The following is a 15,547-nucleotide window of genomic DNA, read 5'->3' on the forward strand; positions in this document are numbered from 1 at the left end:
CAGAACCAAGTCAACCAACGCAGGCGCAGACACTAGATTATATGGGATCGCGACTCATTCACACAGTTGGGAGCAAACTGGTGTGGAGAGTGAATAGGATAACTTTTAACACTGAATAAAATGAATGTTCAATGATGATCTCATTAACAGTATCTCATTATCTCATGAAAACAATAGAAAAAAATGTTTGAAGGTATGTCCTCTTAGGGCATCTGTAATTATGATTTATTTAAGAGAAAACATGTCGAGGATACGGAAGCCGAGAACAGCCGTGGTTTAACATTTTATTTTATGGTCGTTATCTCGTGATAATGAATTAATTAAGTTGTTATGTCGAGATAACAACGTTCGTTATCCCGTGATAACCAATTAATTTATTTCATTATTTCATAATAGAAGAGCAGGTACCACATCCTCCACATCACAGCCGTCAAGAGCAGTGGCTGACTGTACTGTACAGAACAGACATTCAATAGCAACTTACCGCTGAGTTACAGGTTAGGGTGTTTAAGGTTCAAGGGGCTATAAGTTAGTCTGAACAGATGAGAGTTTGACCAAGTTAGCAACTAACATCTGTCCAGTTGCTTCAGCTAACATAGTGTTAGCTACTTGCTTTTGCTCAAATAATGCTCTTGGACACTTTACTGTCAGAATCGCAACCTAGCTTTATGTTAACATTATCAAAACGACCGACACCAGTTAGGTTCAGCAGTCACAGTGGACTATTTCCTGTTTGTGTAGATATAGTAACTGAGAGAGTGTTTCGGTTCACTTCACATGCTTACCGACCTGTATATTGGAATCAGGGGATCTGTGCATGGATCACTTCAGATCAATCATCTACAGGGGTTGGACAAAATAATGGAAACACCTTAAAAAATCAACAAAATATAATTTAATATGGTGTAGGTCCGCCTTTTGTGGCAGTTACAGCCTCAATTCTCCAAGGTATTGATTCATACAACTTGTGAATTGTTTCCAAAGGAATTTTAAGCCATTCTTCAGTTAGAATACCCTCCAACTCTTTTAGAGACGATGGCGGTGGAAATCGACGTCTTACTTGAATCTCTAAAACTGACCATAAATGCTCAATAATGTTGAGGTCTGGGGACTGTGCCGGCCATACGGCTCAACTTCATTAGAATGTTCCTCATGCCATTCTTTAACAGTTCTAGCTGTATGGATTGGGGCATTATCATCCTGAGGTGAAGGTGTTTCCATTATTTTGTCCAACCCCTGTAGATTAGAGCACTGCAATCCGAACCGGGATGGGGTCGAACCGGGTTCAGACAAAAAGGAGTGCTGTTCGGTTTTGGATAGGGCCGCATGTAGAGGCACTGGTACTGTGGCTACATGCCATTTTCACCCGGTTTGAAGCCACAGCCCCAGTGACATGTAGCCCGGTACATGTGCACTGTCTCTCTGTTGCTGTCCGAAATTGACATAGTTGCATCCGAACCCGACAGGCACTTCAATGTTTGTGTCTGAACCTGATCAGTTAAATCCAGTTGTTCCCATATTTAGGTTATAGATATAATTAAATGGACTGGTTTACACATTTGTGGTCTGTGAACAGTACGTTTATTAAATGATTGCAACGCATCTTCTCTACAGAAACCAAACCGAAGACTTGGGCTGCTATGGTTGACATTTATTTAAAAGCAGTTAACACCATGAAATTAAGTAGGTCTATGATAGCCCATTTGATGAGTATTTTTTAAAACATCAAATGTTCACTGCAAATTAAGATGACGGACCGAACTTGACTCGAACCAAACAGCACTCTTTTCTGTCCAAACCCGGCCCAACCCAGTCCCGGTTCAGGTTGCAGCACTGGAATCTAGATCATCGATTTTAAGTGATCCATACACAGATCCCCTGATTCCAATATACAGGTTGGTCCGAATGTGAAGCGAACCAAAATGCTCTCTCAGTTACGATATCCAGACAAACAGGAGATAGTTCACTGTGACTGTGATTTTCAGCTCAGACTGCGATGTGCCTGAGATCATTTCAAATATCCTCAGAAAGCTCAACCATTTCTGCTGGTTTTCAAACATCACAGCTTCATGTCTGTCTCTACCGGCACCACTAGCCCACGTACGCCCGGTCGGTTCTGCACCGATAGCGCAGTGGCTTCATACAAACTGACCGATAGGAGAAGAGCTGACCCCAGGACACGCCTTTAAGACCGCCCCCTCATTTGTATACAGAGAAAGCATAAATATAGAGAGAAAAAGAAAAAGGGGTCGCATAAATATAAAAGAGAGATGCAGAAATAAATAGAGGAAGAAAATGCAAAAATGGAAATAGTGGGGAGGTAAATATGATTATGAATAAAAATAATGCTAATAAATTACTAAGATGTTGGATGAAAATAAACTTTAGAAATAAATAAGAAAAGAGATAAAGGAAATGTATATAGGAAATAACGCAGAAATAAATGCAGGGATAAAAATTAAAGAAGTAAAAATGTAATTAAGGACAAAATAAATAAATAAGTGGTATGGAAATGAATTTATCAAGCCAATTCTACATTTCTGTATATATTTCTGTATTTATTTTTAAATACGGCAGGGTCAGTCCTCCATAGTATTCACACCTGGAAGGTCCTTTGGTCTGCTTATTTGATTTGGAATGGATCGGACTTCTTTTTTTTTTTTTTGTTTTGGATCAGATTTCATTCTCATTGCACTTTTTGTGAGTGGACCAAAATTTGTAAACAGAAGCACGCATGTGACGGCATTGGACAGAAAAGTTGAGGGCGGGGTGAATCAGAGACAGCAGGTGTTGATGAAACCAAATGTGGAGGTCCTGTGCGCAGTTACTGTTTTCGGAATATATATTCTATTTTTACAGACACAAATTTATGAAAATAATGTTAACTGTCAAGAACAGCTCATTCGGTGCCATTTTCTTAATATGGGCATCTGACCGCATGTCAATGAGACATTCAGTTTCCTCATCGCTCCACATCTGTCCATGGATCATGGCTGCTGCTTTTAGCTCTGACTGCCCATATAGCTTGGCTACTTCCAGCGGCTACGATGGCTCATCAAGCACAAAAAGACACATGGTACCATGGTTTGTCTCAGCTCGAGGTCGGTTATATTCTCACCAGAAGTGAACCGGCCCAGAGTCCATTTGGAAACGGACTGAGACCACCTCTGCTTGTTTGATTTGAATTAGAGTTGACATGGTTGTATTCACACCTAAAAAAGTCCAGACTTTCCAGGGAAACGAACTTTAAAAGAACCAAACGAAGTAGGTATGAATACACCCTAAGGTATAGAAACTCTGTCAGTCTGTCTGTCCTCACCAGTCAAAATGTACTGTACATTTTGACTTTTGTAATTTTGCACATAGTCGTCGCATGTTGTGATGAGAATGCAAATCCAGGAATTTTTCTCCAAAGGATTCACTTTAATTTTTCTAGTTCTGCTCAGTACTGCCTCCCATTGAGTTCAGCACACTGGGATCATTCGGGGGGCTGGGGTCTGCAACCTTTGCTTATCTGGCTGTATTTTTAGATACGTTCAGTCCAGGTCCATGGGAGCCAGGCATCTACTGGTCACTAGTGGTATTTCCACCTCGGTACCACTTTGGACATATGATCCTAGCCTCTTGCTTAGATTCCAAGAAACACACACACAAAAGTAATAATTGGGTGAATTACCTTGACACACTAAAGTAATTGAATTAAAGTGCGATTGAATCCATATACACATTTGTTTATTTAACTTCCTTTGTGAGTTTGAAGCAGTTCAGGAACACATAAATCAACACATAAAACATGAGTTAAGAATGAATATTTTGGAGTAAATTACTGTGGGATGCATTAAATATCAACACAACATTAAGGGCAACAAAGCCTTATTCATACTGTGTTTTGTCTAGACCTGCTGTTTGTGTCAAACAATTTTCAAGGATATAAAACACCAAATAATTCTCATTCTAGTGTCTACCCACTCATAGCCAGAGCTCTCATTCATCTCTCACTCAGTTGTCACAAACACAGCCAATGCATTTCCTCAATGACTTTTCCCCATCAGACTCCTCTGCTCATTCTCAGTGTCATTAAGTTAAATATTCGTCTTTCTTTGACTCCTACACTTTGTACACTACTGTTGTCTGATTGAGCCACTTTTGTCCTTGCTGTAGCTCCTTTAGGAAAATGAGGTTTCTCACTTTTGAAGAGCCCTCAAAGCTGACTGATACAGAATGATATGCTGGTTTACAATACTCTGTTCTTTTCATAGAGCGTCCACTTTTGGGTTTGTCCGACACTCCCTTTCTTAAGGATTTTCCTGCTTAATTTGATGTAGAGCTGAAACCATTAATTGATTAATCAAGTCAAATTGATTAAAAAAATAATTTGATTATAATTTACCTGAATTGAAGCTTGTTAATTTTGCTGCTGATAAACATTGGTTCCTCTGTTATGTTTCACATGGATGCTTATTGTGACGCACATGATGCCTGGATCAACACAAACAATGTAGAACATAGCTCAGAAGAGATGAGGACAAAAAGGCAGAAAACATTAAAAATATTTGTTATTTATGTTATTAAGTTGGATACAAATTTGTTGAAGACTGCAGTGCACATATTCTTTGTGTCATGCATGTCATTTGACTTGTTTGCTGTTATAGATATTGTATATATACTTTTATGCTGTTTTTATTTATATATTGATATTTTTAGATATTCTTTTACTTTTATACTTTTTGTATTTTTTGTTTCAGCTGGTTCTGGAATAAAGGACATGTTGTTTGTCATTTTCAGACATGTCTTTTTCATATATATATATATATATATATATATATATATATATATATATATATATATATATATAGCATATTCAAATAATAATTTAATCAAATTTAAATGATGAAAAGCGATAGATTAATCAGTTGCAAAACTAATGAACAGCTGCAGCTCTAATTTGCAGACACATTGCATGTTGCAGGATTCAAGAAGACATAGCTCCCATAGACTTAAACCAATCTTCTGTGAACAAATATTAAGTCAATGAATTATTTCCTGGCCATCTATTTATTTGATAGGCTACAGTAACAACACCATGAAATGACTGTGTTACATTTTCATCCAGTCAGTACAGTAGTGTTTAGCATTAGCTGGATGACCCCTAACAGATGGCTGTGACCACACATTCTCTCGCAACTCTGCCCCTTTTGTCCAAATATAGTCGCTTCTTCATTATTTTGAGAAAGTTTCTCATTAGGCTGCCTTTTTCTTTTTGTGAATTTTGTGAATACCAATACACTGACGCAGGATTTGTAAGAAAATAAGGAAATAAATGGAATATAATATGGAGATAAAAAATGTGCCTGTAGTGTTTGCATGCAATGGGTGACTATTTGTGGATTTGTAATAAGTTCTGAGAGAATGTCTTGAAGAGTTTTAGTAAAATATAAAGAACAATCTAGAACTGGATGTTCCCATAGCCAGAGTACAGTGATCATATGCTTAGCACTTTGTCAAATATACACAATAAAAAAAAGACTAAATGATTTGAAAGTGTACTTCAGCAACTCCTTGAACATGAAATAATGTGTGTTGTGGCTCAGGGTTATACTGTACTTGTGTCAGCAACTATGGCCTGAAGACGGATTTGCAGTCTGACTAACAGAAGGTGCTAGCAGCATTCAATATGTCATAGTCTCTTGTTTGGCTAATTGCAGCATGGTGCTGGTGTCAGCCCTCTAGCAAGCCAACACACTCATACTGTAGGCACACACTAAGATTATACGCATATTATGTAATCATAAAAACACTAAATACTACTACTATCACAATGCATTTTTTCCACACAGTCTTCAGTTATAATCAGTTTCACTCTGATTGCTGAGATAAAACTATATCAAGATAATGGAAATTTTAAGGTATCTTGCATAAAGAGTGTAAAAATCAACACATTATGCAGATGTTTGAGCGTGAATCTAAATAGCTGCAACGGATACTTTGAGTCTCTGAAGCAGGAGTCAGAAATTGCCAGTAAGACCTTCCTTAATGGCCTTTCAGTATTTTCTTACAACTTTCTGTGCCAACTAAAGAAGCTCTTTTGCCCTTTGTCATTCTTATGAAACCACTTTTTTCATCTCCCACTCAAATTGCAATGACTTCTCGGTGAGTCAAAAGTGACAAAAGGCTACACAGTTACTGCCTCTACAGAACCATTTATAATCAAGCCCCCTCAATCACCGACTCCATCAGCCAGTTCCTGTAGCAGGCAGACGGAAGTTAAAGGGAATAATCTTTTTATTCGCTGTTATTACGTATTTGTCTGAGAGCGGTACAGTACACAACCTACTTCTCTTGAAGCCAGACCTGTCTTTGGGGTCACAGGGGAAATTATGTCTATTTATTTACTAGCCCATCATGTTTTATTGTGTTAGGGTTTGTATTGAAACATTTATTTTTCTATAGTAGAGCTTAATGAGCTGCCTGGAAATGTGACTGTGTCCACACAGGACCCAATTAAATTAAACATGAGGACCATCGTTCTTCTCTCGCCTCACTTCTGTGTTTTGTGTTCCTCCAGAACAGTGTGACGTGGAAAGGGGAATGGCCTCATTTATTTTCTTTTGCCAATTAATTGTAGGTTAAGTATGTCAGAATGAAATCTTATTTATGTGTGGACGGAAATTAGATTACTTCCTCCTCCATCTAAAGTCAGGACGTAGTATTTTATTCCATCCTCATTCAGCAGCATTTCTACTGTCTGATATGATACTATCGGACTGATGATTGCTCACTGTTCTTTCTGTTTCATTTATTGTGGATGGCGTTCATCTGTGAATTTGTGCTTGGGCCAGTCCTTTCGTGTTATTGCACATAGATGTGTAAAACTTAGTAAAATCAATATAGTATAGGCATATAAGAATAAAAGACTTTATATACATTGCTTCTTCTTAAAGAAATCACCAAAAGCTATTTTCACTTTAACCCTTAGGGGTCTGAGCCTATTTTGGCTATTTTTGAGTACTTTTGGTTTTGCCTTTACATACTATATAAAGAAATGTTTATTATACCTGTGCTTGGTATCTTTTTTTTCAGCACAACTTCATCTGTTTCATCTGCCTATTATTTTTTCACTTTAACTTACTATATCAACAAAAAAAAAAAGGTCAAAAAAACAGACAAAAAATATAAAATCCGATTTGAAAAACTTATATAATTTATTGCATAAATAACACAAAGATGCTTAATGAACCATTCTGAAGACTTTAAAAGTGAATATTGGTTCCAGATACTAGGTATATTAAATCAAAATTGTAATAAATTAAAACTATACTCAAATATTTGACATAAAAGCATATCTTTACATTTCTCCAGTTGTCTCACCTCTCCCCTGGTCCCTGCATCCAGTTCAGCTGGGGGTCATTCTCACCCTTACCTATTATGCTAAAGCAGTCTGTGGATTAGAATCTACAGATTTGGCCAGTTTTTTCCATTTTGAAAAAGAAATATAACACCCCTCCACCTCATTTTCATACTTTTATTCACGTGTGTTTGCTCCAAGTTCAAAACCTCATATATTCGGACAGTTCTATTTGTTCTATCAACATCAAATAAAAACTGGGAGAGTGTTTCAAGTCCACCCTTTCAAATCCAATTGTCCCCAGTGGTCCAACACTACGACGTGTTGAAAATGTCATGTGATTGAGTCACGGGGCTATGACCATGGACCCCTAAGGGTTAACAAATACTTGGGTCCTCTATATAGAAACTAGAATACTGGCTGTTGTCATGGACATATGTAGGTGAAGGAAACAGTCATTAGCTTACAAATGATCTTAGCTAATGCCAGCTCCAAATTCATTCAAATCGTAAACATTGAACCTTTAATAATTCATACATAAAATAGCTTTTGGAATACTTAAATGCCCCTTCGGTTGTTCATGCGTCTCCTGTTCCTTCAGTTACCTACACCTGTTTTCCCCCCCTGGCCCCACCCGTAGTCATTCCCATGTATCTTATACTCTCCTGTTTTCTTCGTCCTGTGCTGGATTCTTCTAGTCATGTGTAATGTGTCTTTCTAAGCCAGATTCCTCATGTCTTTCCTCATGCTGGCCTTACTCATTGGGCTCCCTGGTTTTCTGACTGCCTGTATGTTTAACTTTTGTTTTTCTCCCTGAACCCAGTCTGTCTACCAGTCTGCTAAGTCTACATTTGGGTCCTTTTCCTGCTTTTCCTTCTGGTTCCCCTCACCAAACACAATATTAATAATATAATTTATCTCATGATTCCTGGCCCACTGCTATCACTTTAAAACCTCCTGGAGAGTGTGCGATACAGCAGTCACACTGTACAACGGGGATCTAAGTTGACTTGGATATAATATGTATGTCAACTGTGCAATGATAAAATTGACTGAGTCTCAGGTTTCAACATAAGATACAAAAATAAGTGTGTGCATCAGTGCCTGTGATGAACCCAAAACCCTCACAATAGTGGTGCAAAGAAAAATTAAGGTTGATAGTTGTAGCAAACATAAACACCCCTATTGCACTGATCATAACATCATTTCATGGTGCCTTCCTGTTAAGTCGGTGAAGGTCATAGCAGCAGCCACACTCTAAATTCCTGATACTGTCATAGCTTTGTCCAGATACATATCACTACTTTTGTCGTCTTCCATCAGGGAAAGCCCCAAAGATCACACAGTTGTATATTTAGCTTTTATGTTCATCCTCTGTTGCAGTGTTTTTCAACCTTGGGGTCGCCTGGAATTCAAATGGGGTTGCCTGAAATTTCAAGTAATTAAATAAATAAATAAATAAATAAATAAATAAATAAATAAATAAATATGATTACTAGTAAAAAATATATGGTGAGTTGAGAGAGACAATCACAATAAATAAAATACATGACAAACTGAAGCTGAAACTGAAGCACTGTGGTACTGTTTATCTTTCGAATGTTCATTGTGGTCGGTTTCAGATGCTGCAGCTCTTTCATAATTCATAGTTTGAGTTATTGTTTTTTCAGTATTAATTGTCAGTCTTGCAAATCCAAGCTGGCCTGACTGTACATATCCTGACCAAGGAAAATCAAATTCTCACTTTGTGCAGTAATCTACACCTTTTCTGCCTCCATCCATAATAATAGACGTTATATAGACTAAATGTCATCTAAAATTGATGTTTATTTGCAACATAGTATAGCAAACTATTACATGATCAAAAACAAATGAATTTTAGCAAAAAAAATGTCTCCATTTTGAATGTTTGGGGTTGCCAGAAATTTGTGATGTTAACCCTTTCATGCATGAATTATGAGAACCTTAGTCAATATTTTTTTCTTGAGTGTTTTTATTCCTCTTTAGGCATGAAAAAAACAATGCAAGTGATTTTTTTTTTTTTTTTTATGAACCTATTTTTCGTGGAGTTACAAAAATGTCCACTCAGCTGGACACCATGCATTTAAGTTTTGAAGCAAAGAAATATTTATTTTAAAAAAATCATCATCAGAAAGCAATATACTGTGTGAAAACTATGAAATAAAAACATTTTTAATGCCACTAATTGCTAAATTGCTATTGTTTTCTCACATTTTATTATACTCTAACATTAGTTATTACTCATTTCATGGAGATAATATCCTCCTGAGACCCAGGAAATTAACAGTTTTAGCTTTTTTACATTCAAAAATTGTCTTGATTGGAAACTGCATAATGCAACAGTTTTTTTCAGATACATTTTTTACATTATTTTTATTTATTGATTGATTTTTAATGGAATGTCCTTTGCAATGCATAACATTTTTTAAGTAAAACTGTCAAACTTTTGTCCCTTACAGAGGACAAAATACATTGCTGGGTTTCAGGAGGATATGCAAAAAAAAAAAAAATCTAACTTTTTTTTTCCCAGAAAACTGTTAATTACAGTCTAATAACAATTAGCAACTGATTTACACTCAAACATGTTAGTGCAGATCAGGTTTATCAAGAACAGCAAAGTTACAGTGATTGTTTGAATTGCAGTATTTGTGATGATGTATAAGTGTCCACTGTGTTGGCTGATATGGAAATAAAACAACAAAACCCATGAATATACAAGAGAACAGCTGGAGAAGAACTGTCCACTGTAGAGACCACTATGCATGAAAGGGTTAAAATGGGGTCACGAGCCAAAAAAGGTTGGGAACCACTGCTCTATTGACTCCCTTTTATTGAGACAGAGTTTCTTCTTCAGAGTTTCTTCATTCATTTCATTTTATTCACATATCTATTAAAAGAACCAAGTATACAAAACATTACATTTTGAATTTTCCATTATGTGAAATGGGACATCCTGGGAAGCTGAAGAGCTTTTTGAGAGGGACCCAGACAGAAAGAATAAATAACACATGTAACAATAATGCAACATATTTTACAGTAAGACAAACCCAAAAACACCCACCCTTTTCAAGCACCCCCACAGTACAGGTTTACATGATAAGCACATTGATCCACAGTCTCTCACACACACACTCACATACACAAATAAAAGCAAAAATATTGATAATTCCAATAACCTAAAACTAATCTAAGCCCTACTCCTAACAAGGTCATCACTAACAGTCATAAAACAAAGTTACATAAAGGCAAAGAAAAGGATTACCGCATTAGTTCATGTTTGAGCATATTCCAGTAGCAGTTGCCTCTTAAATCTCTTTTTTAAAACATGTACAGTTGGGGACATTTGTAAGTCTTTATCAATATCATTCCATACGTGTGAACCTTTGCAAACTATACTGAGACTAGTACATTTGAGTTTCTGTTTTTTACCCCTTGATATGATGCTTTTTCCTAGTCTGATAGGTGTGTGAAGGAAGAGAAATTGGGATTAGGTTACAAAGTCTGTCGTTGAGCATATTGACAACAGAATACATTGTGCAAGCATTATGAGAGACAGTAAGTAATTTTCAGAAAGCCATTCTTGTAATATGAAAAACTGTAACAAATATGAAATGAATTTTTACAGAGGTTTTAGTATCGCTGTGGCAGGCCAGACTTTCTCCTGCATGGCTTTTACTTTCCAAGGGCATTCCATCTTAACACCCACACACATCAGTCCTATACAGCAGAGGAAAGGCTGCGTTTCATACTGCAGTGCTGAGATGCACAGAGACGTGTGACTGGAGCTGTGCACTTTACCTTTGTTTTGGTTAATACCACTTTTTGACAGGACAGCTCTTACACATGCTGCGTTCGCCCATACGCTGCCCTCTGCAACCCCTTTCCCTCAATGATTTCCGGAAACAAACATTTTCTCCCCGTTAGCCGCTTGCCGTTTCCACCAGCAGTTGAGATTGCACATTAGAGGAGAGCGTGTCTTTAAGTTGCCATAGCAACAGGGTGAGTCATTCTGCTGCAGTCAGTTTAGTCACACTCACACTGACTGTATGTTTCCCTCTCTTCTTTTTCTTTTTTTTTTTTTTTCCATTTCACTGTCCCTCTTCCTTCCCATACACACACATACACACACAGACACACATACACACTTTCCATCACTCTAAATCTCTTTGTTATTCCAACTGTTGAGAGAAAACAGCTCAAGTTCTGTTTATATGTTATTTAAAGTTACCTCCAAAAAATACATCATGGAACGGTTCTAAAAGGGAATCAAAAAAAGGTGGAGTGTCAAATATAGTGTGTTCATGTGTGTGTGCGAGTACTGGTTGATAATAAGGGCAAGCGGAATGTCGTAGCTCTCGCTTTGATTACTTATTTATGGATCAGGCTAATCAGTAAACCCACAGCTGAGAACCACACTGTGAAGGAGTGAGAGGTGGTGTGAGAAGAGATGAGGGAGGCAAAAAAAAAAAAAAAAAAAAAAAAAAAAAGAGGAAGGGGCCACATAACACTCATTTTCTGCCAAGAACACTTGTTAGCTCTGATTAAATGAGAACAATTTGCAGAAAGTGTTTTTTTTTTTTTTTTTTGATGTGTGTCTTTGATTACCACGATGAGAAGTTGTTTCCTGTATTCTTATAAGAGGACTTGACAGGTTTACAGCTGCATCTGCCAATTTTAGCACTACACCCCTGCTTCAGAAATGAATCATCAAACACCTCATTGTCACTTAATTGTCACCCATCTCTGATGAATACATGCAAAATTGGAGTGAAAATGGCTTTCATAGTTGGAGTTGAGGCAGTGAGCGGATAACTGACTGCTGTCCCTTTTATCCAGAATTATTATTATTATTATTATTATTAATGCTAAAGTGTAGTTTGTGTGTTCCAGTGAAATCCGCATCTGATGATGGACTGAAAACTACATCTGATTTCACCATCTTTGTGTTATTAATTATTTGAGAATGTGTTTCCATTTTCAGAAGTGAATCAGCCTTGTATGAATTTTATACGACTGCGCACTGAGATTTAGACTTTGCAGCTGCTCAGAACTGCTACTTAAATCATTTAATGTTTGAAACTGTTGGCTAGTACATCACTGTAATTTCCTATAAAAATGAAGAAATTTGTTTAATACATGGTCCTGCTTTGAAAAACTGAAAAAAACAAAACAAAAACAAAACCCTCTGGTCACAGTTTGCTTGCTAGCTTTTTATTTATTTCTTAAAGGTTTTTCCACCTTATTTGTAATAAGGGAGAGTAGAGAGAGAAAGTAAACAAGGACAGACAGATTAGAAACATGCTACAGAAGTCCCTGAACTGGACTGAAAGGGGATATTCTTTCTTTGCGGCTTAAAAGTGAAGCCAAAGTCCAAGTGTCAAAATCTGTTGAAATAAACATTACAGCCAAAGACCAAAAAGGTTTACTCTTTATTGATAATTTCCCCTTCTGTGACAACTGTACATGGGATAAATTTGGATATAACCTGCCTGTTTATATCATCCAAAGCCCACAGTTCCTGCACAATTCAAGGAGTGGGCACTGTGATTGACAGGTGAGTGGGCCTGTGTTTGCCTGTTGTTTGTTACTAGCATTAGCTTGGCTGCCTTGTCTGACATTCTACGCAATTGTTAATTGAATAAAACAATAAACAATATTTTTCGTTCCTGACAGGCAGCTCTACTATAGTTATATTCAAGAAGTTACACTAATAAGACTGTCAGAGGATACTGTCATGAAGTTTACCTGTATTTAATCACAACAAGTAGCGTATCATTGTCAGACTAGCTAATATTAGCATTTATATGCATTGAGTAATATGGGCTGCCAACTAGCCAGCTAATTAGCTCGTTTTGCTTTTATTAGTGTCTGACATTGAGCTATTGTTAATTAAATAAAACAATATTTTTCGTTCCTGACAGGCAGCTCTGCTATAGTTATATTCAAGAAGTTACACTAATAAGACTGTCAGAAGATACTGTCATGAAGTTTTCCTGTATTTAATCACAACAAGTAGCGCATTATAGCCAGACTAGCTAATATTAGCATTTATATGCATTGAGTAATATGGGCTGCCAACTAGCCTGCTAATTAGCTCGTTTTGCTTTTATTAGTGTCTGACATTCTGAGCTATTGTTAATTGAATAAAACAATATTTTTCGTTCCTGACAGGCAGCTCTGCTATAGTTATATTCAAGAAGTTACACTAATAAGACTGTCAGAGGATACTGTCATGAAGTTTACCTGTATTTAATCACAACAAGTAGCGTATCATAGCCAGACTAGCTAATATTAGCATTTATATGCATTGAGTAATATGGGCTGCCAACTAGCTCGTTTTGCTTTTATTAGTGTCTGACATTCTGAGCTATTGTTTATTGAATAAAACAATAAACAAGGTTTTTCGTCCTTGACAGGCAGCTCTGCTATAGTTGTATTCAAGAAGTTACACTAATAAGACCGTCAGAAGATTCTGTCATGACATTGACCTATATTTATTTAATCCCAACAAGTAGTGTAATTTAGCTGCATTAGCTAATATTAGCATTCATATGCATTGAATAATATGGGCTGCCAACTAGCCTGCTCATTTTGCTGTTATTAGCGTGTCTGTACTTTTACTCTTATCACATACAACTGCATGTGTTTCTAAATAACCCCTGAGACCCAGGACAGTGCAAGTGTATTCCTTTCTTGCATGAAAAAAACTGCTGAAAAAATTAAGTGAAAACAGCATGACACAACATTTTTTTTTTTTTTTTTTTTAGATAGATTTTTACTTATTTTGAATGTCCTTTGCAGTGGACAGTTATGGTTCTTACTACGTTTTCTTTTTAATATAGACATTAATGTTCCGTATCATTAAAATATGTTAGTTCTATAAAGTGACAGGGCATCCTTATCTTAAAATGGATCTATTTCATAAAAGTCCAGGAAATCTCATATCTAGTCTAGTGCACTGTGATTGTCACACAGCAGTGGGATTATTGGATTTAACATCCAGACTTGGGTTGTCAATTTCATAGTTGTTATAGTGTTATTCTTGTTTATTTTCATTGCTTTACTTTTTCTTTGATTCTGAAAGGCATTTGTTGGAGAAATACTATTTGCCTAGTATTTACCATGTTACAAATGCTGTCAAACTCACTGTAAGGTCTTGAAATTTCAGCAATAAAACTTGCAATGAAATATGCTATTACTGTAGGCATGGCTTGATTTTGGCTAGAAAATAGCCAAACTAATATCCCCGTCTTTGTTTTTTGTGTTCTTACTTCTGCCAGCTGTGAGTGTATCTGCAGAGTCTTTGCTGACATCTTGAAATTAACCATCCAACCAGGTGAGAGTTAATTTTTGTTGTTTAATTTGTTTGCTGCACTGAATTGCTGCCCTATACGGTGCTTTCAAATAGCCAGTAATAGGGTCAGTTTTCTATACTTCTCATGAAATCCAAACTCTTAGAAACTTTGGATTGCATATTTGACACTGCACTGTACTCTATGTTGGCATCTGTGCTGTTTGCCAAAGATTTTCATGTTACTCTCATAAACAGTAACATAAAATAGACTGACCCAAGAGGGGAGACGCTGTCCAGAATTAACAGCAAAGCTTGAGTTAACTCATTCATGGCTGGTTCATGGTACTTTTCGATTGATTCAGGTGTCCACTTATCAATGTAATCCTATCTTTGAAGTTAGCATCAGTTTCTGATTTGTATAGGTGAATGCAGTGTTGTATAGTAACAAAGTAATAATAGTTCACTACTGTATTCAAGTATGTTTTATGAGAATTTGTACTTTACTGAGTATTTTTTCACTTTGAGTTCACTACATTTCCTAACTCAATTGCATACTTCTACTCGGATACATTTCTAAAGCACAGTATCGTTACTTGTTACAAAACTAAAAGTAAATTTGGTGTTTTCACTTGCGATTACCAGTGACTGCAACAAAATCAGGAAGCTGATTTGTCATTTGGCCTAATTGCATAATGCGCAAGTGCAAATGACGGTCCACACTCAATCTGTCTGCAATCTGTTGATGTGAGCAGCAGCGTAATATTCAAAATTCTGACTGTCTTTGGTTGTCATTAACATTTACTTGTACTTTTATTTTCGTTACTTGAGTACATTTAATTGTAGATTACTTGATATACTTAAGTGCAGTAAATACTAGATACTTAAAG

The 15,547-nt window shown here is 36.6% G+C and overlaps 1 long non-coding RNA gene across 1 annotated transcript; it reads left to right on the forward strand.

The window, feature by feature from the left end:
- The first annotated feature begins 2,455 nt into the window (after positions 1-2,455).
- On the forward strand, positions 2,456-14,353 carry LOC115417865 (uncharacterized). Its single transcript, XR_003935212.1, has 3 exons — positions 2,456-2,592; positions 10,637-10,641; positions 14,342-14,353. It is a non-coding gene; the product is annotated as an uncharacterized LOC115417865 (long non-coding RNA).
- Positions 14,354-15,547: the final 1,194 nt, after the last annotated feature.

The sequence above is a fragment of the Sphaeramia orbicularis genome, chromosome 4 (assembly GCF_902148855.1).
Source record: "Sphaeramia orbicularis chromosome 4, fSphaOr1.1, whole genome shotgun sequence".
Taxonomy (NCBI): Eukaryota; Metazoa; Chordata; class Actinopteri; order Kurtiformes; family Apogonidae; genus Sphaeramia; species Sphaeramia orbicularis.